Source organism: Typopeltis vanoorti, chromosome 5, assembly GCF_054136105.1.
Source record: "Typopeltis vanoorti isolate ZY-2024b chromosome 5, IOZ_Tvanoo_1.0, whole genome shotgun sequence".
In the NCBI taxonomy this organism is placed as follows: Eukaryota; Metazoa; Arthropoda; class Arachnida; order Uropygi; family Thelyphonidae; genus Typopeltis; species Typopeltis vanoorti.
The window spans coordinates 59,777,408-59,802,127 of record NC_143553.1 but is presented as its reverse complement, the minus strand read 5'-3'; the positions used below and the strand labels follow the sequence as shown (position 1 = coordinate 59,802,127).

Below are 24,720 nucleotides of genomic sequence, written 5' to 3'. Positions count from 1 at the left end.
TTATCTTTTCGTGCTCATCTTTTCTATTTGGTGATGCATTTCTTCATCACTAGCAACTAATCCACCAGGTCTATAACACCCCCCCACTATGTAATTGATCTTGTTAGATTCCACCTCACACCTGATGGTTTCAAACTCAGTCCCACCTGAAATATTGTTTGTAGTAGTATTACTACAATCATAGATCTTAATTCTAACTGGATTCAAGTCATCCGATATCATTAGCAGCACACCCCGTCCTCTCTATCCTTCCTAAAAATACTGTACCCTTGACACTCGATACCAGTTAGTAGGTCTGATAGCCAGGTTTCACTAATTCCTACAATCTGAAGTCCCAACATATTGACTAAGGCAACAAACTCTATCCCTTTTGTTTCTGATACTCCTAGCATTCGCATACAGACATAATAATCTACCTGTTTGTTCTTTTGTATTGTCTTGTCTGCAGTCTTCCCGACACAGTTCCACAACTTGCCCATCTCTATTCTTCTCTAATGCTTTGCACTTGTAGACATCTTTGTACACATTTGATGGATCCAAACCTAATGAACACAAACCCGAAATCGTTCTCGTTGGTCGATTGGTACAGCCTCTGCTACTAATGGCTCTGTTAAGTAAGTTTGAGCGTGGTTAGTAGTTGGAAGGGGACCAATCATTCGATGCTGTTGGCACACTCTCCCTCGATGAGTCTTTGGACTCCCTGGAGGTGTCAAATAATAATAATTTCCATGACAGAGCCCTTTCGCGTCATTAACACAGCTATATAACATTGTCGCTCTTACATTCACACCATTCCTCCCTTTATAATTTAGTTTCCCTGACTTTCTGTGTTAGGTCTCATACTAGTTATTAGTTTTTCTAGACTCCTAATACCAAACGCATTCAGGTGTAGGCCATCCCTCTTGTACAAATCCAATCTTCCCTCAAACTCACTCCATACATCCAAAAACTCGCATCCATTCCTTCTATATTGCCTATGCATCGAATCATTTGCCATCATATCCCTTCTTCTTAATTTATTTTTATCATAGCGAGGTAAAATACTAACGATTTTCGCTTTCTCACTGTTCACTCTTGCCTCTTCCAACAGTTGTTTCATATCCTCTCTTATACTGAACTTATCACTAGTAAAATCGTTCGTGCCTACTACCACTACGATTCCATTTACTTTTCTTTTCTGTTTTTCAATTGCTTGTGTTATATTTTTAATTTTCGCTCCAGGAAAACTCGATGTTATAACTCTCATCTATAGCATGTTTTATTATAGAGTCACCATATCAAATAACTTCTTTCTTTTTATTAGCAATGTCACTTACCTGGTTTCGTGTTATTTCCTGACTTACCTGCTTCTTTGCTTTGTTGTTTCTTATTTTTCTGTTTATATTTCTTTTTCTCGCTATGCTCATTTAACCACTTCTCAACTATTTGCAATTCCCATGTCGTCTCTCTGATGATCTGCTTCAACTTCGCTATTTTGGCGGTTTTCATTTCCATTAACCTCCTCCATGTGTACAATAACCTCATTAGCAGAACTTACCTTCTTGTTCTCACCTGCAGTGCTTTTTTAGCATTACATTTCTTACCCTTTTTTGGCGCCATTTTAAACTTATACAAAATATTGAAATATTGTAATAAAAATATGTGATAAAATACTTAAAACACTAAAATCTACACTAGTATACTACGAAACACTAATTTTCTAAGGGAAAACACAATAAAAACAGACAAAAATCACCAATTTTACAGGAGCGCTAAATTCGCCGACCAACCACTATGTATCCTCAATCCAGCCAATGTGCTAGGGCAGACACAGGAATAGGAGCTTTTATTGGTCTCTCTCTCTCTCTATCACACCCAATAATATAAATATAGCTAAATAATTAATACTATTAAATTTCCAAAACTAAAATCCTTAGGCAACAATTAAAATGTAATTTTTCCTGAGTTCATTGATTCTGATAAATTAGCGACATATAATGAATATCAATTTTTCATCCCCCTCATATTTTCACTTGAAACCATCACATGACAAGAACTTAGTTTAACAAGTGAGGCATATAACAAACCTATGTAATCAAAAATAAGTACAAATTTATGATCTGTTCCATCTAATCTTAATCTCATATAGCTCAAATCTTCAATTAATGAACCGATTCTTTCTAAACGTGTCATAAATGTGATTAACAAAAATGCTTTCCTTACTTAATCATAATTACATTAAAATTTTTTTTGGGTCCATGACTTAGTATTTTTATAAACTATATGTGGAAAAAGACATTCCAAACTTAACTCTCAGTAGAAAAAATTCATATGTTACATCAATAACATAAACTCGTAAACATGGGCACTCAGAAGAAAAAAATATTCCAGCTCCTCTAATGGTGGGTTACAGGAAACAGGTAAATAGAATAAGCAGCTGAAATAAAGCAGAGAATTCTCAAAAGTACCAGTGCATTGATTCTGTCATCATCATCAGCAGCAACAGCAATTTTCTGTCTGTTGCTGGATGAATGCCTCCCCAAAGTTTTCCATTCTGTCCTATCTTGTGCTTTTCTGTTCTTCTGAGTTCCAGCCATCTCTTTAATCTCATATTTCTACTGTCTCTTTGGTCTTCCTATAGCTTACTTTCTGTCTCTGGGATACTATTTAGATATCAACTTTGTCCATTTTTGAGTGTTACTTCTTCTAGTATGACCTGTTCTTTTAATGGCTGTTACAATATCTCTCACCCTAGTCTGAGCTCTGATCCAAGTATCATGCTTTCTATCTTTGAATGGCAATACCAGTTGCAATAATTCCTTTAATCCACATTTCACTTCCATATGTCATGCCTGGAAGTTATACAGCTGCCAGTAATTAATAATTAACAATTAATCAAAATCATAGAACAAGTTAACAGTTTTAAATACCTAGGAGCAGATTTGACTTCAGATTTAAATGACATAGCAGTGTTGGATCCTACTTGTTCTTAATCTATACTTTGGATCCGACATTTAGTTATTACGATGTTCTTAACCTAAAAAATAGTTGCTAGTTGATTTCTAATACAAATATAGAGAAAATTTATATTTATAGACTGCGCCACTCTATATCTGAATTAGTTCAAGAATTGAAGATAAATCAACCCTCAACTATTTCTCCTTAATATATATACTGGCCGAGTATATTTAACTAACTTAATTCACCCGCTTTGGTTCGAATATTTTATGAATGGTGCAGTAAAAGAGATTCAGGCAAAATACAACTTTTGATTAACAAAAACAAACATTTAATTTTAAAATCACAAATTTTACACTTAAGTTTAAATCAGTAATTAAGATATCACAAACATTTTAGCTTCTCTGATAAGTACAATCATACAAACTCAGACAATGGTAAATCTCTTATCTCTAGTACAGTCTTCTTACAGTTCCTTAAGTTCCAAATACAATAAAATTTTGCAGTAACACACCTCTTCACAAACAAACACTTTTAATTTTACACTTCAGTTAATTCTCACCAATAGTTACTGTTAATATAAGGAAATTCTAGGTTGAAACTCGCACACTTCTCTGTATAGAAATATTAATGGTTGGAATAATCTTACCGATAATCTTTTTTCTTCATCTACTTATACGTAAACACTTTTTTATAACTGTAAACACTTAAACCGTATACGGCACTCATTAAAATAATTCTTCTAAGCAATAACTGAATTAATCATCGGTCACAATACACATAAACAAACGTTGTTGCATAAAGTACTACTGATTACTCATGAAATAAGGCAACACACAATAATTCCTTAACTAGAGGTTTTGTATGCACAGCAGTTCATTCTTCCGGCATTCAATTTATTCTTTAGGCAATATATTTCTAAGCACAGCTATCGGTAAACTTCAATCTTACAGCCTCTACTTATAACTCTAATAACTCCGTGCTTTGCTTCAAGGTTCCGTATGTCCTTGAAAGGTCGGCCCTGAAATTAAATCTCAACTCAAATATCGCTAGTCTATTTAGTAGTCACTCAGCTGTCTTCCATAGCTATAATTGTTATTCTACAACTTATTAGCTAACCGCCTCTCGACTAGTAGACTTTATTTAGCTGCTTGAGTGACTTGCCGACTCGCTATTATCGCACTGTGATTCCCGAATGCTCCGATTCCAAACTAATGCCAATCCTCTACTTTCTCTCTCTCTCTCTTAATCTATCTCTTAATTCCCTAATAATTTCAGCGTTCATCGCTTATATATCTCCATTCTTCCCGCCTAAATTGCTCTCGTGAATTCTTTGACTAAAACTCTTTTCAATAAACCTTCTCCTCACGTGGTGTTCCAAAAATGTGCCCACTATCTAACATACGTTTCCATGACAACAAAACAAAATATAATAAAATTGAGCTATTGCATAACGTTAAACTTCTACAAACAGGAATAAATAGAGAATATTTACATTTCAAATAATGCGCAGTTAAATTATCAAATACAAGTTCTTATAATATTAACATAGTAATAATTAAAATAGCTCAATAATATTTAATACAGTCTTATCACTATTAATACATATATCTTTGATTAAATAATTAGATATTAAACAAAATTAAAGTAGTTATATGAATATTAAATTGTAAAATAAGTTGTTTACATTAAATAATATTTACACAAGTCTTGCTTGGTATATGGTATATTATGTTAAATGTGAATGAAAAAAAAACAAAACAAAAATATACAAAACAATTTCATTCACAGTTTAACAGCAGCAATAAAACACACTCTTCATAGCATGTTCAATGATGAATAAACTTGATAAAATTTTGAAAAACATCCAAATTCCAACCATATTCTTACACTGCTAAAAATAAAACTATACGTAAGTGTAATATATATTATGCTACTGAATGTATTGGGGGTGGGGATGACAAGAAGCAAGTGATTAAGGTGTGTGAATGAATGACTAAGTAAACTGAATGTTACTAAGGTGATAGGACTTGATATATCACCATATTTTAATGGAATGTTCCAGGCAGTTAATGATTACCCCTTTGGCTTGTTTGTTTAGTGTGAGTTATGAAACATGGAAGCTCGATAAAAATCGGTCCATTATATGAAATCGTGGAGTACCAAGACTGATAATTTGAATTACTTATCACTCTGTGTATCTGAAATAGTGGTTAAGTTGCTGAAGTTGTTGAAGCTAGGATCCAGAATTGGGTAGCATTCAAGGGTTTGTTAAAGGATGTCATGTGTTAGCAATTTGTTTATATATTACAACAGGTTAACAAATGAACTGGACAGGTGAGATTATACAGTTGTGTGTTATGTTGTTGTGAGATTTGGAAAGGCTTGTGGCAGACTGCTATGTAACAAAAGAGTATTTAAATAACTGGCTAGAAGGAGTTGAATAATAGATCAATGAGTTGGATTAAACTCATTGATCTGTTGATATTCAGGAAAGTTTATATTGGAGAACAGTGTCCTGAAATAGGAAAGTGACTGATGAGGTGCTGTAGGAGTTTATTTTTCAAGTGGTTTATACCAGAGATGTGTAGTTTTTTTTGTTTTTTCTAAATGACTAAAGTTGGGGAAAGTTGTAAGAAGCAAAGCTAATGTCTCTTTAGAAGGATTTGAATAGTCAATTTGAGCAGCTGAATGAAACTGCCAATTTAATTTTGGTAGACTGGAGGATTTTGAAAGTCAGAGATTGGATATATTCAATTGGTGAAGATATAAAAAACGAGCTTGAGGGAATAATGGTGGGCAAAGACTGACAGGGGTGCCTAAGGGTCAAAGCTGTATAACTGAGAGGAGACCTCCACATGGCCTTGTTGCCCAGTAAAGGGGAATAGCCCAGTTGTACATGCCAGTGCCATAGCATGTACAACTGCAAGGGCTGGATGTCAATAGAGCATGGGAAGTGGTCAAGGAGTATTTACAGGAGGTTATGGCTGATTGTATACCTAGGGTCTGAATAGTAAAACAAGTAGGGGGTAAATGGATGAATAACACCATTAAGCTTGAGCTGCAAAAAAAGAAATAACTGTGGAGGGAATTTAAAGAAAGGGGTGACCTGCAGGCACACGAACGGTATAAAGTGCAGGCCAGAAGCGTAACGAGTGTGGTAAAAAAAGCAAAAGCGGATTATGAAAGGAAACTAGCTATGCAAGCTAAAGAGAATCCCAAACAGTTCTTTCAATATGCTGCAATCAAGAAAAAACTGTACATGGCAAAATGATTTTAAGGAATGACGATGGTAAGGAGGTCACTGAATCAGTCGATATAGTGGAGTTACTGAGCGAGCACTTTGCAAAAGTATATCATCCAGGTGGTGACGTTGAAAAAATGAAGGAACCATTAGTTTATACGGGAATTGTGATGAATGAAGTGGAGGTGAATAGTCTATTACAGAACCTTAATGTGAATACAGTCTGTGGGATTGGATGGTATACTGGCACGGGTCTTGCGTGAAGCGGCTAAGGGATTATCAGTGCCCTTGACCATGTTGTTTAATCTGAGTCTCGGGTCTGGTTTAGTCCCGAAGGTGTGGAAAGAGGGAAAAATAGTTTCACTGCATAAAGGAGGATCTATGACTACGGTTGCAAATTACCGACCAATCAGCATATCAGGAGTCGTTGTCAAGGTCTTGGAGAAAGTAGTCAAGGGAAAAATACGTTTTGGGGTGAAAAGATTAGCTGCAGTATATCACATTGGTGGAACTGTACTTCAGGAGATTGATGAGGCCAGGGACTTGGGAGTGTTGGTGGATAGAGAGATGAAGTTTAGGGGGCACATTGCAAAAGTAGCTAAATCAGCTCATCAACTCACTTGGTTGTTGAAAAATACCTTGACGAGCAGAGACAAGCAAGTTATTGTACCTCTGTATCGAGCCTTGATAAGACCTCATCTCGACTACTGTGCCCAGATTTGGTCACCTAGGTTCCTTCTTGATGGGGAGGAGGTGGAGAGGATCCAGAGGCGAGTGAATAAGATGATAGCGGGTCTATGGAATGAACCATATGAGAACAGGTTGAAGATTTGTGGGTTGCAGAAATTAGTTGATAGGCAGAAAAGGGGAGATTGATTGAGACATTCAAATTACTAAAGGGTTTCTATAGGATTAATTCAGAGGATATTTTTGAGATCAGGACTGGTGGTGAGAGAACTAGGGGACACCTATGGAAGCTGGGCAAAAGTGTGGTTAGCAGTAGTGTTAGAGCTGGGTTCTTTACTTTTAGAGTGGTAAATGTCGTGGTTGCTATGAGGGTAAGTTAGTTCAAGGCAAGGTATGAAAGATACTGTAAGAATGTCGTATAGTTGTGTGGACATGATGTTTAGGGCCTCCCTCGATGAGTCTAAGGACTCCCTCCCTTGAGTCGCCCGTAATAATAGCCTTTAAAGGAATGCAGAGAACCGACCAGGGCTTCTGACCAAATGTCCTATCCTCACCTTCTCGTGGTGCACCCTGTTGGGTATCTACCTGGATACTGAACGAACGAGGATGGGGTGGCAATTTGGAATTTAGCCGACCAAATTGTATTCTTATTGGCTTAAACTAACATAGAAAATGATGGCACAACATGATAAAATTTCATGCCAGCTGGGGCGTCGCCTGGTTAAACAAGGCCCCCGTTGTTTTTGCCAGGGAACCAGGGCGAACAGCGAAAAGTCAGCTACTGGAACAAATCTGAAAGTATACCCCAACTCAACATCAACAGAGTTAAAGATCGGTACTATTAACATAAGAAGCCTGAATTGCAATAAAATGGAGCTAGGTGAGGAATTAGATAAGTACCAGATCGACATAATAGCGGTGACTGATACAAAAAAGACAAAAGCTGGTGAGATCTTTCTGAGCAATAAATACAAAATGTTATGTTCAGGAAATGACAATCAATTGAGAATGGGGAACTGGACAATGAGACTTATTTGTGCCTATGGTCCCATAGGGATAGGCACAGATAGCCACAGAAGGTTCTACTAAGGTAGAAGTGGAGGAATTTTTTGATGCTTTAGAAAAAGCAACTGACACAATGAAAAAGGAAAAGTTGGTCCTTGTTGGGGATCTAAATAGCAAAGTAGGAAATGATTGTCAGACATACAAAAATATTTTGGGAAAATTTGGAGAAAAGAGCAAAGCTAATAATAATGGCAAATACCTGTTGGATTTCTGCTCAGGACATGGAATGGTTATTACTAACACCATGTTCCAACATAAAAATGTGCACAAATTCACATGGAGAGAAGAGGCAAGGAATAAGAAAAGTCTCATTGACTGTGTTATTGTTGATAGTGATGTTTTCTCCCTGGTGCAGGACACCAGAGTGTACCGAGGATTTCAAATTGTAAGTGATCACTATTTAGTCTTGAGCAGGATAAAATTGAAATTCATATTTCATATTTCATGAAATTCATCACATTTTGATGTTGAAAGTTTGCAGGAGGATTTAAATAAGCTGGTAAAATGGGCAAAAGAAAATGGATGTCAGTTCAATGTGGAAAAGTGTAAAGTCTTGCATTTTGGGATTAAAAGATTACCAGCTGTGTACTACATAGATGGAAAGGTACTCCAAGAGATTGATGAGGCTAGGGACTTAGGGGTATTGGTAGATAAGGAGATGAAGTTCAGTGGACACATTGCTAAGGTGTCCAAGATTGCACATAGGATTACTTGGTTGTTGAGGAACACACTGACATCCAGAGATAAAGAGGTTATTATTCCCCTTTATAAAGCATTGATACTTCCACATTTGGATTACTGTGCTCAGGTCTGGTCACCTGGATTCCTTGGAGATGAGGAGGCTGTGGAGAGGGTTCAGAGAAGAGTGACCAAGTTGGTGAGTGATATAAAAAATGCTCCCTACATTGATAGATTGAGAGCTTGTGGATTGCAGAGATTGGTTGATAGGCGAAGAAGAGGGGATATGATAGAAACATTCAAATTACTAAAAGGTTTTTATAGGATTGATGCAGGGGAAATGTTTCAGCTGTGTGATAGTGATGGAAGAACAAGAGGTCATCTCTGGAAATTAAAGAAGAGTGTGGTTAACAAAGGTGTCAGAACAAGGTTTTTTGCCTGGAGGGTGGTGAATGAGTGGAATTCATTGCCTGACTTTGTTGTGAGCTCTTCATCTGTAAATGAATTCAAGAAGAGATATGACAGATATTGTTTTGCTAGTTTGGGTCTCCCGCGATGAGTCTACTGACTCCATGGAGATACCCGTAATAATAATATTGAAAAGAATAACATGTAAGAAAGTTTTAAGGCGAATAAAAGTTGAGCAGCTCTCAGATGTGAACTGTAGACTAAAATACACAAAGATTATTGAAGAAAAAATGAAAGAGTTTGAGAACAGGAACCAAACCTTGGAGATTCAGTGGCATGCTTGAACAAAACCCTGATTGATTCAGTCAGAGAGGTATGTGGTGAGGTTGTCTGTATGGATAGAAAAATCAGAACTCCCTGGTGGACACAGGAAGTTAAAGAGGCAGTGAAGGAAAAGAAGACAGCATATCAAAAGTTCCTGGCAAATAAGTCAGCTTTTGCTCTTAGAGAATACAGAGACAAATGCATGAATGCTAAACACTGTGTAAAACTAGCTAAACAAAAGTCATGGGAGGACTTTGGCAAGAACATAGAAAATAAATATGAAGGTGGTAAGATAGTCTGGAGTTTGTTGAAGAAGCTTAGAAATGGAGGTAAGAGTGCTGTAAAAGGAATTAGAGATGATAAAGGTGACATGAAAACAGGAGAAAAAGATATCCTTGAAGTATGGAGTAATTACTTCGAAAAATTGCTAAATGAAACTACCAATGATAGCACAGTGGTAAAAAAAACACTGAACAGGCATACAGTCAGGAATACATATCCATACTTGAAGTAGAAAAAGTGTGACAAAATTATGAGATGGCTTAGAGCCTTGTCATGACATAAAAATCTGTGAGATAAGGATGTTAGCAGCACATGGAAGATCAAGGAGCATTTGTATGAATGATACATTTAACTCTTACTTGAATTATCCTCTAAATTAAAGATGCCAAGAAATTATATTCTTGCACCTTATATAAGCAAGAACAATGGACATGTGAATTCCACATGACAAACATTTTCAAGCAATAATTAAAAGATGAAATGTTTTAGTCATATGGAACTTTACTTTCAGTTAAGAAAGTAAAGTTCCATAAAAAAGTAAAGAAAGGAAAGTAAAAAAATTTCAACAACTTTCAACATGAAAGTTGAAAGTTCAATATGACTTCCTTCAAATGCCTCTTGATCTTGCAGGTGCTGCTAGCATCCTTCTCTCATAGAGTCTTATTAAATGACAAGGCTCTAAGCCACCTCTTAAGTTTGTCACAATCACCAGTCTTGTAGTCCCACATATTTCTTAACTGAAAATCCCATATTCAGGATCATTCTAAGCAATAAGTGGAATTTTAATATTTTATAATTATTAAGTGCAATAAGTGATATCAGCTTATTGCTTCGAGTGTGCTTTTTGTGTGTGCTTTTACAATTATATCCCTAATAATATCTTTGTGAGATATGAAATATGGGATCAAATAAACTTGTATTTTACTGTTTCTCTGGGCTATATCATTCCATTAAACCTGATAAAATAAACGAGTTTACTAATTTTCTCTTATGCAGAAGAGACATGGATACCAATAAAGATTCTACATAAGACTATTACACTTTTTTTATATAATGTTCGTCAAGTAGCTTTATTTTATTATCCTACATGTTTCGCCAATTTTTTTCTATCGGCATCTTCAGGGAATACAAACTAGTAAGCTATATGAAGGTAACAGACTAGGTTATAACTGATGGTTCTAATTCATACAAAAAATTAGTATTGAACGAGGCAATGCGCGTGTCTCGGGAACGTGATTTATTCGTTATGGCTCATGATGCAATTGTCATGACAGTTCATTTCTTTGATGTTTAATGATCTGATTAAAGCTTTCCAAATTTCTGGTAAGGTTAGACCTCGATTCTTGTTTAGGTTTTCAGTTTTACGGGATACTGTAGCTGCTTCCTTGAAGGTTCTTGAATGGTAGTTATCTTCTATATAGGGCATAAGGCTCTTATCCCACTCAATGTGATGGTTAGTAGAGGCAAAGTGGCAAGAAAGGCCTGAAATGTCTTATCTGTTGTTTCTGACATATCCTATACGTTCTTTCTTTATCGTTTCAAAGCTTCTAGAGGTCTGACCTACATAACTAATACCACATGAGCAAGGTATATTATATACTCCAGAGTACTTGTAGACTGGATGAGGATCTTTCGGTGATCTTAAAAATTTCTGAATAGTGTTGATTGGCTTGAATGCTACTCTGGTATTATGTGGTTTTAGAAGGTTAGCTAATTTTTTGGAGATGCTGCTGACAAATGGAATAGTAATAGTACTGATGTATTGGATGTCATCACATTGTCTATGTGGTATATCAGTCAAGAGAATCTTGTTGTAGAGTCTTTTTGGATAACCGTTTAAAGATAGTTCTCTGGATATTATAGTTAATTTCATTTGGCGAAACATGTAGGATAATAAAATAAAGCTACTTGACGAACATTATATAAAAAAGTGTAATAGTCTTATAAATAATAGTCAAGAAAAAACTCGACACAATGAACAAGATCAACGAGATCACCAAACAAAAGGTATGCAATCTCGAAGGTTTAAAATGCAAAAAAGCTGGGTACTTAAACCATCTGACTTTTTTAAAAAGATGTAGAGACAATAGCGTGATCCCAAAATTTCTTCGTTTAAAACAATATTATAAAACTAAAAAAGCTAACATGATTTACCAACGAACTTCATGTGCACTTCTCAAAGAAAGAATTTGCCATACGAGATTCATGCTTAGCATAATAGACTCTCAGTGCTATAACTTATTCACAGATATCTCTAATAACCTTGACACAGATACATGGCAACTATTAGACAATATGATCAGCAAAAGTTTTACGAAAACATTTAACCACAGCAAAATGACACAAATTGATAAATTCAATACGCTGTTTGATAATCATATCAACTATAAACCGTCTGTACCAGATAACCAAGTGATAACTGACCTATCTAAACACGTTTTAACTAAAACTGAGATCTCTAGCCTCAAAAAAGGATTCAATTATGCCTTAAAACCCACTGCCATTCCTAAAATATAGTTCATCTGCAACTTAGAAAAAGTGTTCTCATTGCTACCTCTTCCAATAACTAATGACTTATGATTAAAAAGCAGCATAATCCTTTCAGCTCCGACAAGATCTCCTAACTCCAACTCTAACCAAATGGAAAGAAAAACACTTCTCAAATTAAGAAATAATAAAGACATCATCATACTCAAAGCCAACAAAGGTAATAATACAGTTATATTAAATACTAAAGATTATGAAGAAAAAATTATAAATCTATTACCTGACAGGTCTGTCTATGAAGTTCTCAGTAGAGATCCGACCATAAAAAATCATAATGACACCAATGAACTATTACGTGGAATGACTAACTGGCCTATAGAAGTAATAAGAAAGTTAAAATCAATGCACCCACTAACTCCTAGACTGTATGGAGTTCCTAAAATTCATAAAGGAGGTATACCATTACGTCCAATAGTTGACGGAATCTATTCTCCAACTTACCAACTGTCCAAGTACCTTGCTAAGATTTTACAACAACATATTCACGTCTCGGATACTTATATTAAAAACTCGCAACATTTTATAGATAAAATAAAAAACATCCCTATCTATGAAGAGGATATACTAGCAAGCCTAGACATTACATCTTTGTTTACAAACATTAGAGTGGTTGAAGTCATCAACATCTTAACCAACTTGTTCTCAAGAAACATCACTACTTTGTTCAATCACTGTTTAACTTCTAACTATTTTATTTGGCAAAAAACTGTCTACAAACAAATCACCGGATTAGCAATGGGTTGCCCCCCCTCTCCCCTCCTTGTGCTGACTTATTCATGGAAGATCTAGAAGAAAAAAATCTTATCCCAGATCATTCCAAAACCGAAAATTTCGTAGATATGTGGATGATATCTTTCTCATTTGGGATCATACAAAAGAAGAACTAATGGATTACCTTAACCAAATCAATAGTTTCCACCATACCATCAAATTCACATTAGAAATTGAAAAAGATGGAAAACTGCCATTCCTTGACATCCTAATAAAGAAACAAACCAATAATAGTATCAACCTATCTGTTTATAGAAAACCTACAAATACTGGACGTTACCTCCATTTCAACTCGTCTCATCATATAGCTCAGAAACTTAGCATTATCCATATGCTTAAGAAAAGAGCTATACAGTACACAACAGATAAAAATGACCTACAAATGGAATTAACTACAATATCTAGAGAACTATCTTTAAATGGTTATCCAAAAAAACTCTGCAACAAGATTCTCTTGACTGATATACCACATAGACAATGTGATGACATCCAATACATCAGTACTATTACTATTCCATTTGTCAGCAGCATCTCCAAAAAATTAGCTAATCTTCTAAAACCACATAATATCAGAGTAGCATTCAAGCCAATCAACATTATTCGGAAATTTTTAAGATCACTGAAAGATCCTCATCCATTCTACAAGTACTCTGGAGTATATAATATACCTTGCTCATGTGGTATTAGTTATGTAGGTCAGACCTCTAGAAGCTTTGAAACGAGAAAGAAAGAACATATAGGATATGTCAGAAACAACAGACAAGACATTTCAGGCCTTTCTTGCCACTTTGCCTCTACTAACCATCACATTGAGTGGGATAAGAGCCTTATGCCCTATATAGAAGATAACTACCATTCAAGAACCTTCAAGGAAGCAGCTACAGTATCCCGTAAAACTGAAAACCTAAACAAGAATCGAGGTCTAACCTTACCAGAAATTTGGAAAGCTTTAATCAGATCATTAAACATCAAAGAAATGAACTGTCATGACAATTGCATCATGAGCCATAACGAATAAATCACGTTCCCGAGACACGCGCATTGCCTCGTTCAATACTAATTTTTTGTATGAATTAGAACCATCAGTTATAACCTAGTCTGTTACCTTCATATAGCTTACTAGTTTGTATTCCCTGAAGATGCCGATAGAAAAAAATTGGCGAAACATGTAGGATAATAAAATAAAGCTACTTGACGAACATTATATAAAAAAAGTGTAATAGTCTTATGTAGAATCTTTATTGGTATCCATGTCTCTTCTGCATAAGAGAAAATTAGTAAACTCGTTTATTTTATCAGGTTTAATGGAATGATATAGCCCAGAGAAACAGTAAAATACAAGTTTATTTGATCCCATATTTCATATCTCACAAAGATATTATTAGGGATATAATATCGAATTGTAAAAGCACACTCGAAGCAATAAGCTGATATCACTTATTGCACTTGATAATTATAAAATATTAAAATTCCACTTATTGCTTAGAAGGATCCTGAATATGGGATTTTCAGTTAAGAAATATGTGGGACTACAAGACTGGTGATTGTGACAAACTTAAGAGGTGGCTTAGAGCCTTGTCATTTAATAAGACTCTGTGAGAGATGGATGCTAGCAGCACCTGCAAGATCAAGAGGCATTTGAAGGAAGTCATATTGAACTTTCAACTTTCATGTTGAAAGTTGTTGAAATTATATAAACAAGAACATTAGCATGCAGATTCCACATGACAAACATTTTAAAGCAATAGCTAAAAAATGGTTTTAGTTATATAGAACTTTACTTTCAGTTAAGAAAGGTATATGTGGAACTACAAAACTGGTGATTATGACAAAATTAAAATGTTTGTCATGTGGAATTCACATGTCAATTGTTCTTGCTTATATAAGGTGCAAGAATATAATTTCTTGGCATCTTTAATTTAGAGGATAATTCAAGTAAGAGTTAAATGTATCATTCCTACAAATGCTCCTTGATCTTCCATGTGTGCTGCTAACATCCTTATCTCACAGAGTCTTATGTCATGACAAGGCTCTAAGCCACTTCTTAATTTTGTCACAATCACCAGTTTTGTAGTTCCACATACCTTTCTTAACTGAAAGTAAAGTTCTATATGACTAAAACCATCTTTTAGCTATTGCTTTAAAATGCTTGTCATGTGGAATCTACATGTCTAATGTTCTTGTTTATATAATTGAAATTTATGCCTCCGTACCTCATTCGGTATAGACGAAGCCCTTTGGTCATAAAGACCTGTGTACGATTCCTGTCCATAACATGAGGAACCTTCATCTGGTCTCTTTTAACGAAAGGTGAGTTAGCTGGTCTCAAACAGAGGTGATCAGCTTTTTTTCACTAGAAACTCAGGTTTTTCATTCCCCAGAACAGGAAACTATCCCTGTGAACACACAGATTATAGTCAGGAATACTTAAGATGGTCCCTCCAGCTGTAAGTCTGATTCATCAGCTATGCTGGCCCCAAGCCTGGATAAAAATGGGGGGGATTGAGATGGTGCTGTACCTCCCCATAAAAAAGAAAAAAGGAGCTCTCAACCATTTTATCATTATACGAAATAATAATGGACAATTAATATTATTACAGGAGCTGCAAGAAAACAAATGTTCTAGAGTAAAGGAAAAGTAAGATAATTGAAATTGTTGCATAAACTGGAGAATATAGGATTGTGATATAAACTCTTGACTTGCATCAGTGGATGGTTAACAGATAGATATCAAAATGTGGTATATGATGGGTTTGAATATGCCAGATTTAAGGTGACCGTCTTTAAATCTGCTGTCCAGTCCTTGGACCATTGTTGTTCAATCCGTACGTTAATGACATTAGGAAGGGTCCTTTCCTTCATGCTTACACGGTAATCAGAATAAATCTTTAAAAATTTTGGAAACACCTACCGCGTTAGAGTAAAACTTTCCCCAATTTTAACTTTTATATGGAAGCTTTTCAGCAACATGTTCTAGATTCCTTTACTTTAAAACCTACAGTTTAGCTTAGATACTTTGATGATGTTTTCGTTATCTGGCCACACTGCTGCCAAATGTTAAACACATTCCTTAGTGACCTGAACAAACAACATGAGTGCATACAATTTACTATTGAAATTGAAAATCAGAAATTGCTTTCCTGAATACACTGGTCCCATGTCTTCCCTCAGGCAGTCTTTCCTTCACTGTTTATCACAAGCCTAACACATACTGGCAAATATATACATTCTAACTCATATCACCACCTTTGCAAAAACTTGGAGTCATTAATATCCTTCAAAACAGAGCTATAACAATTTGCTCAAATGAACAACTCTTAAACAAGAATTACAAACTATTAGCAATACATTTATACATAATGGCTATAGCAAAAATACAATTAATAAAATTCTTCATAAAACTTCATCAAAAAATAATATAGATTGCTATAAAATCATAGCTATTCCATACATTAAAAGGTTATCAGAAAAAAATTAATAGAATTCTACACCATTATAATCGTAATGAGTCTGCACAGATAGCCTAGTGGCTTTGCGCTTCACAACCATATGCATGGGGAAGGAGTGTCGTAGATTCCCGTCGACGACATGAGGAGCTTAAGGATCTTCCTCAGCCATAGCCAAGTTAGCCTGTCTTGGGTATGGACAGCAGGGTTTTTTCCCACCAGTTTATCTGGGGTTTTTCATCCTGCAACCAGGCAAACCAGCCCCTTGGACACAGGCTACAGTCATAAATACATATGGCAAGGAAGGCAGCGGGAAACCACCTTGTGTCACTATCTCCCTAGTAATCAGCTGTAATCCTCTCAAAGAGAGGAGGCCACAGGATTAGGATAATCTTAATGCCACTTTTAAACCACCTATAAAACATATTCAACTCCTCTAACAAGCAATAGATACAGTACTCTCCCCTGGAGTTTATTGTATCTATTGCACTTATAACTTACCTTATATTGGAGAAACTGGGCATACAATACCTGTCCATAAAAAAAAAAAAAAACACAAATGACACATTAAATGTAATAATTTTGGTGAAGCAGACCTTTCAGATCATGTTCTTAACACCCTACACCAAATTGATTGGAAAAGTACTTGTTCCTTATATCATACAAACACCTGGTATGAATGGAAATTTAAATTAGCCTGTGAAATTTTCATTAACTGACCTAATCTTAATAATAATGGTGGGTTAAAAATCCCACAAATTTAGATGGCACACATTCATCCTACTTAATTCAAGTTTTCGAGCAAACCTTGATTCTAAGCAATTTTTCAGCTTTTATTGGCCACCATCCATACTGGTTTATTCTAATTTATATGTATAGTTATGTAAGTAAAAAATTTTTTGTGTGAACATGTTGCTGTCTAGCTTAATTTAATTTAATTTTGTAACCTAATAGATAATAACAGGACTCTAGCTTTCTAACAGATAAGCTTAGGCGTTGATGGTTATTCATGACTTATTTTTCACGGTATTAACAACACCACAAACACTTTTATCAACAAAGATGTTTTATTAACGCTAATATTTCGCTGATTTTCAACTCGGCATCATCAGAGCACAACACACATGTAAACGCGACAGTGAGTGAGTGAAACAATATAACTGCAAAAGACAAAAGATCTAAAGTCCTATTTTTGGCGCCCTCTAACGAGAAAAAAAAAATAAATAAATAAAAAAACCAGGAGTTTTTCTTAGGATAACCGTCTCTCAAATTTTTGGCAAATTAATGCAACCATATTTGTTAAGGTTGGGAGAATTCTTCAAAGCCATTGCTGACTCAAAAAATAATCTTTCAGATCTATAACGACTCCTAAATAGCAAATTCGTTTTCCTCTATCTAATCCTGTGTGAAGCAGTGTCCAAAGCGTGGTCTGCCAGTCCCGACTTGCCATAGTAATAGTAGCGAATGTATCTTTCATGTTCTTCCAGGCGGATGTTCACTGATCTTCCTGTTTGCCCATAATAGGCCAAGTCACAGTCACATGGAACTTCATACACTCCTGGGTGTGCTAAAGGGTGAAGTTTATCCTTTGGTGAGCGGATCAGAGTTGCCAGCTTGACATGAGGTTTGAAGGTGGTGCGAAGGCCATGTTTCAACAATACTTTGGCTATCTTTTCCGATGTACCTCTGATATAGGGAATAGAAATGGTCATGTTGTATTCTTGTGTATTAGGGGAGGGCAGAGTAATGGGCCTATGGTAGTATTTTATCTATTTTGTAGGGATTGTAGCCGTTGGCTAAGAACGTATGGCACAGGTACTGGAGTTCAGTGGTCAGAGCTGTATCGTTAGAACAAATGGCTCTGGCTCTGTGTGTAAGTGTTTTTAAAATGCCGTACTGTTGGAATGGATGATGATGTCATTGTTTATGTAGATATCTTCCTGTGTGTGTGTAGGTTTTCTGTAAATAGAAAAAGATAGTGATCCATCTGAAAGGCGGGTGACTAATGTGTCAAGAAATGGTAAACAGTTATTTGATTCTTTTTCTACTGTGAAGTGAATTTTGGGGTGTTGGCTGTTTAGGTAGGTGATAAAAGCATCCAAAGTGTCTTGTCCATGGGGCCAGATGGCAAACACACTTGTGGCTTGTATGTAGCTGTGGTAAGTACTTTGTTTTCAAAGTGTTCCATGTAAAAATTTGCTAACGGGGGAGAGAGGGGGGAACCCATAGCAGTACCATTAATCTGTTTGTAGAATTTCCCCCCATGTAAAGTAACCTGCATTCATGGTAAATTGAAATAATTCAAAAATATCTGGGGGAAATTTAGACTTGATTAAATCAAGAGTGTCTATAAGTGGTACATTGGTAAATAGGGAGGTGACATCAAAACTAACCATTATGTCTGAATTTTTTGGGGATTAGATTTTTAACCAGTGTTTTGAAATGGATTGAATTTTTTACAAAAGTAGAGGAGTTGCCAGTAAGAGGGGCAAGCGACTTAGCTAAATGCCGGGCCAGTTTATATGTGGGACTATCTATGCTATCAACTATGGGGCGTAGGGGAATATTAGTTTTGTGGATTTTTGGTAATCCATAAATACGGGGTGTTTTAACATGAATTGGTTTTATTTTCCTGATGATTTCTTTGGGCCATGATATCACTTTTTTCAGTAATTTTCAGACTTTTTTCTTTTGCGACATCGTGGGGTCTTGATGTATAATTTGATACGTGGAACTGTCACACATGAGATATTGCATTTTTCTGTTATACTCTTCTTTATTCATGATAACTGTTGCATTTCCTTTATCGGCTTTTGTAATAATAATTTTTTTTTTTTTTTTTTTTTTTCCCGTTAGAGGGCGCCAAAAATAGGACTTTAGATCTTTTGTCTTTTGCAGTTATATTGTTTCACTCACTCACTGTTGCATTTACATGTGTGTTGTGCTCTGATGATGCCAAGTTGAAAATCAGCGAAATATTAGCGTTAATAAAACATCTTTGTTGATAAAAGTGTTTGTGGTGTTGTTAATACCGTGAAAAATAAGTCATGAATAACCATCAACGCCTAAGCTTATCTGTTAGATTGTTGATTCTGCACGGAGAAGATATTGTTTACAAAGCGCTACGGTTCGGTAAGTTGAAACTGAAATTGTCCAGAAAATTGAATCGGTTAGCCTTCCTTAAACGATGCCGCGACAACGATATTATTCCATCTTTTCTGAAATTCAAAGAAAAGTTGCAATCGGCAAAGGCACATCGTATTTATCGACGGGTGAGTTTAGCGCTTCTTCGAGAACAAATCGCTGCTACTCGCATAGAGCTTAGTAAGCTAAACAGCTCTATCACAGCTCTACAACAAGAACTAATAAACGCGTTAAATCCTGAAATATGGACTGTCCTACAGCAGATCTCCGAAGTTGCAGCAAAAAAAGAATTCACCAAAGTTAAAAGCAAGCACCTAAAGAAATTTGAACTACTACAACAGCGCCAACATACGAAGTCCCGACCACAACTTCGACGAGACCACGTGGTCGTAAACCTATCGTCGGAAACACTTACTGAAGAAGCCAAGAATGCTCTCAGTTTAGGACATAACTTTGCCGTCGCGCCCAAACAAATTCCTAAACTCGAAATGATGATGAAAGTAGAACGGGGTATCCACGATCTTCCGCCAGCAATGCCCAATAACGTGCGACTAGACATAGCAAGTATTATAAACAAGGCTAAGCCTCCAAAAAGCAATATGCCACGTAAGCAAATAACTGCCCTAAAAAAGTTATATAATAATAAAAATATTATTATTACAAAAGCCGATAAAGGAAATGCAACAGTTATCATGAATAAAGAAGAGTATAACAGAAAAATGCAAGATCTCATATGTGACAGTTCCACGTATCAAATTATACATCGAGACCCTACGATGTCGCAAAAGAAAAAAGTCTGAAAATTACTGAAAAAGTGACATCATGGCCCAAAGAAATCATCAGGAAAATAAAACCAATTCATGTTAAAACACCCCGTATTTATGGATTACCAAAAATCCACAAAACTAATATTCCCCTACGCCCCATAGTTGATAGCATAGATAGTCCCGCATATAAACTGGCCCGACATTTAGCTAAGTCGTTTGCCCCTCTTACTGGCAACTCCTCTACTTTTGTAAAAAATTCAATCCATTTCAAAACACTGGTTAAAAATCTAATGCCCAAAAAATTCAGACATAATGGTTAGTTTCGATGTCATCTCCCTGTTTACCAATGTACCACTTATAGACACTCTTGATTTAATCAAGTCTAAATTTCCCCCAGATATTTTTGAATTATTTCAATTTACCATGAATGCAGGTTACTTTACATGGGGAGGGGGAATTCTACAAACAGATTAATGGTACTGCTATGGATTCCCCCCTCTCTCACCCCGTTAGCAAATTTTTACATGGAACACTTTGAAAACAAAGTACTTACCACAGCTACATACAAGCCACAAGTGTGGTTGCGCTATGTAGATGATGTGTTTGCCATCTGGCCCCATGGACAAGACACTTTGGATGCTTTTATCACCTACCTAAACAGCCAACACCCCAAAATTCACTTCACAGTAGAAAAAGAATCAAATAACTGTTTACCATTTCATGACACATTAGTCACCCGCCTTTCAGATGGATCACTATCTTTTTCTATTTACAGAAAACCTACACACACAGGAAGATACCTACATAAACAATGACATCATTATCCATTCCAACAGTACGGCATTTTAAAAACACTTACACACAGAGCCAGAGCCATTTGTTCTAACGATACAACTCTGACCACTGAACTCCACTACCTGTGCCATACGTTCTTAGCCAACGGCTACAATCCCTACAAAATAGATAAAATACTACATAGGCCCATTACTCTGCCCTCCCCTAATACACAAGAATACAACATGACCATTTCTATTCCCTATATCAGAGTTACATCGGAAAAGATAGCCAAAGTATTGTTGAAACATGGTTTTCGCACCACCTTCAAACCTCATGTCAAGCTGGCAACTCTGATCTGCTCACCAAAGGATAAACTTCACCCTTTAGCACACCCAGGAGTGTATGAAGTTCCATGTGACTGTGACTTGGCCTATTATGGGCAAACAGGAAGATCAGTGAACATCCACCTGGAAGAACATGAAAGATACATTCGCTACTATTACTATGGCAAGTCGGGACTGGCAGACCATGCTTTGGACCCTGCTTCACACAGGATTAGATAGAGGAAAACGAATTTGCTATTTAGGAGTCGTTATAGATCTGAAAGATTATTTTTTGAGTCAGCAATGGCTTTGAAGAATTCTCCCAACCTTAACAAATATGGTTGCATTAATTTGCCAAAAATTTGGGAGACGGTTATCCTAAGAAAAACTCCTGGATAACTGCTTTTTTTTTTTTTTTTTTTTTTTTTTTTTTTTTTTTTTCTCGTTAGAGGGTGCCAAAAATAGGACTTTAGATCTTTTGTCTTTTGCAGTTATATTGTTTCACTCACTCACTGTCATGTTTACATGTGTGTTGTGCTCTGATGATGCTGAGTTGAAAATCAGCGAAATATTAGCGTTAATAAAACATCTTTGTTGATAAAAGTGTTTGTGGTGTTGTTAATACCGTGAAAAATAAGTCATGAAGGACTCTAGCTTTGATATAATAAGGTTTTTTCTTTTTTTTTTTTTTCCTGCCAGAGGTCAGGACAGTAGTTTAAATGGTTCACTAAATCAAATCAATGTAACTTCAGCATACCATGTAGATTGTAGTGCAGCTTGTTTCTTTTTATATATGTGTATACTCCGGATGATGACCTCAATGAGAAAGACGAAACATCGAGTCAAGCCCGGCTGGTGGCATGTGCAATATACACAGGCACTGCAGAAGTAAAGGCACCTAAAAGATCTCAAAAAATATGAGATAAGAATTTAAACAAACAACGAATGGTACAGAATGGTACATACAATTATGAATGTATGTCATCTTCCATTCGGGCACCTTCAGATCTTCCCGGAAACGAACAAATAAATTCTGAAATTGTATCCTGGACCCAATTATATCAAAAGACTCATCGTGGGAGGTCCTTCCTAAGAAACACAAAGTCTATCAAGACTCATCGAGGGGAGGTTCCCCCCCACCTAAGAAACACAAAGTCTATCATTCCACTCCTTAAACTCATTGACCATTCTCACTCTCACCACTCCAATATGCTACATGAAACTGATGAGGCTAGTGATCTTAGCATAATGGTGGATAGGAATTTGAAGTTCAGAGGTCACATAGCAAAAGTTGCAAATACAATTCAGAGGATAATTGCAATGTGGACAAACCTTGACATACAAGGATAAGGCTTTGATAAGACCACACTTGGATTATTGTGTGCAGATTTGATCTTCTTGGTTCCAAGAGGATATAGAAGCTGTGGAAAGAGTGCAAAGAAGAGTTACAAAGATTATATCAGGTTTATGGAACAGATTGCAAGTATGTGGATTACAGACTCTGGTTAACAGGAGAAAGAGGGATGATATGACAGAGGTTTACAAACTTCTGAATGGGTGTTATAGGATATCATCTGATGAAATTTTTCATTATATAGAAGGTGGGGAGAGAACGCAGGGATCATCCATGGGAGTTTGTTCGCAGCTAAAAGGGGGGGGGGAGGGTTAAGAGCTAGGTTTTAACCCTCCCAGAGCGGTGAATGACTGGAATAGTTTGCCTTTAGGACTTTTTAGTGCATCTTGTGTGAATGAATTTAAGGAATGGTATGACAGTTGGTTTGGGTAATTTATAGCCTCTCTTGATGTGTCGTTGACTCCCTGGAGGTCTCAGATAATAATAATAATGATAAGCAAGCTCATGAGCACTACATAGCATTAGACAGGAAGGATGACCAGCACTGTATGGAAAGCGAAATCAGATGATAAGAGAAAATTAAATGAGCAAGCAAAAGAAATTTCAGAGTTTGAATTTTGATGTTAGTGAGATGGCATAAAAGTTAGTTATTTAATGATCACTTGGTGAGGGTGTATTATCCAGATGGAGATATTGCAGTTGCTTGTGTTACGGGGACTGATGTAAGAACAGATGTAAATGAAGTGGAGGTGCTTAGATATTACAAAAAACATTGTGAACACTAATGAGATATTATTATTATTATTCGTGACACCTCCAAGGAGTCCGAAGACTTATCGCAGGAGGACACCTACAACTGCCTCAACCACTACACCAAACCTCTACTATGAATCATCTCCATCAACGCCATCTACTGCCCACCTCCACCACTACCACAACTAGTATATGTGCCTGTTTATTGTGAGAAAATATCCAGAGAATTTGCTGTCTGTTTGTCTCAGCTGGAGCAGGGTTTCAAAAAGTGGGCAGAAAGAAAAAGACAGGTAGCAGGTCAGATCAATTTCATTATCTCAGAGCAATGGTTCAAGATAGAATTTAGGAGATGGATAGAAATATCATGATTAAATTCCTGATATGTACCTACAAAGGATATACAGAAATGGTGCTGTAACAGTTAAATGTAAACTTAATCAAGTTTACATTTAACTTCCTCTCAACAACTTGCATATAAATGAATCTATTTTTCAGGACTTCAGTATTGTCAGATCTTATATTTATCTTCTATGGTTACTTCTAACTGCATCAATCCACTTATTTTTCATCTTCCTCTTGGTTTTTTTTCTTGCCATCTTGGCATCAAACACCTGTTTTGCTAACTTTTCCTCACTTATTCTATTTAAGTAACTATACCTTCTTAGATTATTTCTGTTGACACTTTCTTGAATATTAATGCTAGTTTCCTTCCTAATACAGTATGTTCATTTTTAATATGAGGCTGCTATCAATGACTCTTTTATGAACATCTGACCTCCATATAGTCAGAGACTCATTGTGGGAGGTACACACTATTTCACACAGTGCTCATCCAACCGTGCTTTAAACTGATTCAATGTGTCTACATTCACAACACACTCAGGCAATGTATTCCACTCACCAACCACCCTCCATGCAAAGAACCCTCTCCTTACTCCTCTGCTCACACCCTCATACAGTTTCCAGCGATAGTCTCTCATTCTATTCCCCCCCCCCCCCCATTCTAAGAAAAATCTCTTCCATGTCAGCCTAATAACAACCCCTGACTATCTTATATGTCTCGATCATATTATCTCTTTTTGTCCTATTTACGAGGCTTAGCAACTTACATTCTCTCAATCTGTCCATGTATTCCACATTCCAAAGACCACCTTTGTGAATCTTCTCTGGACTCTTTCCAACATATCCTCATCAGAATGAAAACCCAGTGACC

At 36.2% G+C, this 24,720-nt stretch overlaps 1 protein-coding gene across 1 annotated transcript in view; it reads left to right on the top strand.

Annotated features, from left to right (window-relative positions):
* The window catches only part of LOC150106455 (disintegrin and metalloproteinase domain-containing protein 28-like), a 144,566-nt gene that overhangs the window by 107,745 nt on the left and 12,101 nt on the right, over window positions 1–24,720 (top strand). The gene's annotated exons all lie outside the window — the stretch shown is intronic.